General features: G+C 39.3%; 2 protein-coding genes across 2 annotated transcripts in view; one reads left to right on the top strand and one right to left on the bottom strand.

Moving 5' to 3' along the window:
* The window catches only part of LOC118326124 (tenascin-like), a gene marked incomplete at its 3' end in the record, with an annotated part of 40651 nt that overhangs the window by 18714 nt on the left and 18801 nt on the right, over positions 1-3136 (bottom strand).
* Positions 1-3136, top strand: part of LOC118326125 (tenascin-like) — a gene marked incomplete at its 3' end in the record, with an annotated part of 16233 nt that overhangs the window by 3882 nt on the left and 9215 nt on the right.

The following is a 3136-nucleotide window of genomic DNA, read 5'->3' as shown; positions in this document are numbered from 1 at the left end:
TTAAAAGTGTGTTCTGTGGATTATCCAGAGTAACGTATTTAAGGCACGCTAAAAAAAAACCTACCTAAATAGCTTTTTATCTTCAGGGTGGTAAGGTTTTGTCTTCGACTGGGCATGCATGATGTTCAGTGTCTGTATAACGTGTGTGAGACAGAGGCTCCTCTGAATGTAGCCTACTGTTTCTATGTGGTTTGTAGCTGGTGGAGCGGGGTTAGAGAATAAGAGAAGTTCTCATCAACCACAGGTTCATTTTGTTTGTCCTTCAGTACTGCAGCCAAACCGAGGCAATGAATTGAATTCATTGTTAGCTTCTCAATGTAAGTCTCTGTCTCTAAACCCCCACCTCCTCCCAAAACTCATTTATAGCATGTGGGATTTTTTTCCCCTTTTCCCCGTTTGTTTTTTTAACCAAAACAAGAAAAGACAAATGAGGTGATTGTGGCATATTTTTTGTGCTGCAGTCAGGGCACCTCCAAACATCTCACAAGTAAATCCTCCATTTATGCAACAAGTGCCCATTAAATGCAAATCGATATGGCATGAGGAAAACGCTGGTGAGCATCGGAATAACTGTCTTTAGTTGAATTTCTTTGGATCATACGCTGCCAAGAAGAACAGAATACAGACTTGTGTGTGTGTGTGTGGGTGAGTGTGCACGTGTCTACTATTTCTGTCTACTTGTCTGTGTGGTCATGTGTGGCACGTATGATTGACTGAGAGACTGAGTGGCTAAAAAGCCTGAGATAGAGTGGAACTGATGGGTGTGTGTGTGTGTGTGTGTGTGTGTGTCTAGGTGTGTGTGTAGGTGTGTTTAGGGGTGTGTGTGTGTGTGTGTGTGTGTGTGTGTGTGTATATATATATATGTCTGAGTCTGGGGGTTTATATCGACATGTGTGTGCCCTGCACAATGTTCATTCATGTGATAATTGTTGCTGTGAGCCCCGCTCCCCTCTGGTTTTGTGCGATTTGACCACGATGAACTGTGGCTCTGTCAGATAAAAGGCCACATGCTGGGACTCCTGTTAAAACATTGTTTCGAAATCAGCAGCCCTCTAATCCACAGCCCAGCCGATATGCAGCCTTTATTGTCTCTAGACACGGAGCGCAAACACAGATCATATTCGTTGTTACAGGAGGGGTTGAAAGAGAGAGGAGGGGCGTCGCGAGGTGAGATGAGGTTTTGGAGGAGGTTGGGGGATCTACTTGGGCCTGACAATCATCCAAAGGATTACAAGAATTTGTTTTCGGGCTTCTTAACTGACCTGCTGAGAATCAATACCATGCCAAAATGTGCTTCTGAAAATAAAGATACTTTTGGAAGCAGGATCACTGATATAGAAACAAAAACAGGGAAACAAAAGCCGAGATTATCATAATTTAAACTAATCAGCTGACTGGAAGAGTTAGGCTCAGGGACCAGTGACAGCAGACGTGGAATGTGGAAATGATAATGATTTCAGCAGTAGTCCTAACTTTCAGTGGCCACATTTGTACAAATGTAAACATGTTTAAAACACATGCCACTGCACATTACATTACTAAAAGTGTTTATATATCTATTGCCATTACTTTGGACATTATGTTAGGGTTTCTTCCATCTAGTGATTGGAATTTTTATTGAGCCAGATCATTTGGCTCAGCTCAGCAATAAGAGTGGGTTCTTTTGCCTTTATTCAGTACCACCCTCCAAATTTGTCAATTGTCTTATCCATCGGAATCGTATGCCTCAGGGCTTATCAATTGACAGCTGCGCATTGCAAATGTCAAACATCTGCATGTACACTGCTGTAAATGTACCTATACTCCAACACTACATTTCATGAAGAAAGATGACAACAGTGATGGTAGTAATATCTGTAAAATAATTTCAAGTAAGGGTGGAAACACTGGCAAAATGGCCATGTTCCACACAACATGGGTTTAAATTCCAGGAAAGTGAGCAGCACGTATGTTAGCGAGGGTAAATATCCTGTTATAATAACATTAAAGGCACACAGACTTAGCAGATTTCTTCTTTGACTAAGAAAACCTGAATGAAAGGGTTAAACAGTGGCGCTTTGCATGCACGTGTGTATAGTCCTTTTTCTACATAGAAAATTCATGAGAAAATCTATAAGGGAATAGATAAAGAATCAGACCGATAAGCAGAATCAAAAAAGTCTTATCAATTCCCATCCCTAATTTATCCTGAACCTAATGATTTCCAGAATACTATAATTGTACATTATGCTTCATATGAAAACCTTAAATAATGTAAAAATATCAAACACTATTTACTATCTGAACGTTTCATTTATATTGAACTATGTTTTGTATCTTGGTGACTGGCATGTCATATAGTCACACCATGCTTGTGTCTTAATGTTCTTACTAAAGTAAGACATTTCTTGATTGTATTCAACAAATACATTATCATCCTATTGTTCTGTGTTGTATTCATTTACTTTTTTAAAAGAAAGAAAAAAGAAAACAGCTATCAGACGGCTCCCATTGTTCACTTTAAGGACTCGTTCACGAACGACACATCAGTGCTTCACACGATGACAGTGTATAAGCAGCTGACTTCTTCTGTGGAGAAAAACATAGAACATTAAGCATGAACAAAGCAAGATCATTCTCCTGCATGCACTGGCATGATATGTGCAGCAGTGTATGAGAGCACAGACATTTCTTTATGGATTAGAGGTTTGATTCTCACCCTCAAGGATGAATACACACTGCGAAATCTATGAGTGTGTATCAAATGGGAGGTATCAGAATGAGAGGTTGATATCTCAGGAGGCCATTTGATGTAGTCATGACACACATCTTTAACTGCATGTGACAACCAGAACTGAAACTGAGCTTAAAGAGTTCCTTTACTCAGAATACAACAAAGATAATAAATTAAAAATCTTGACTACCCTTACTGGTATCCAGCTAGATTTCTGCCTTCATCTCAATACAGTGGAATAATGTGCTCACAACAATGAAACATTTGCAAAATTTAACAGCCACATCTCTCTCCAGAAATGTATCAGAACTAAAACTGTAAGAGGTTCAATAAAGTAAAATTTTTGTCTTAATGGGATTTTTTTTTTTTTTAAATGGAGTGAATTTTAACAGGGGTGGTGTGAAGTATGTGTCTCAGCTTTCC

This window comes from Morone saxatilis, unplaced genomic scaffold (assembly GCF_004916995.1).
Source record: "Morone saxatilis isolate NCDOM2014 unplaced genomic scaffold, NCSU_SB_2.0 Contig16, whole genome shotgun sequence".
Taxonomy (NCBI): Eukaryota; Metazoa; Chordata; class Actinopteri; family Moronidae; genus Morone; species Morone saxatilis.
This window is presented reverse-complemented; position numbering and strand designations above follow the sequence as displayed.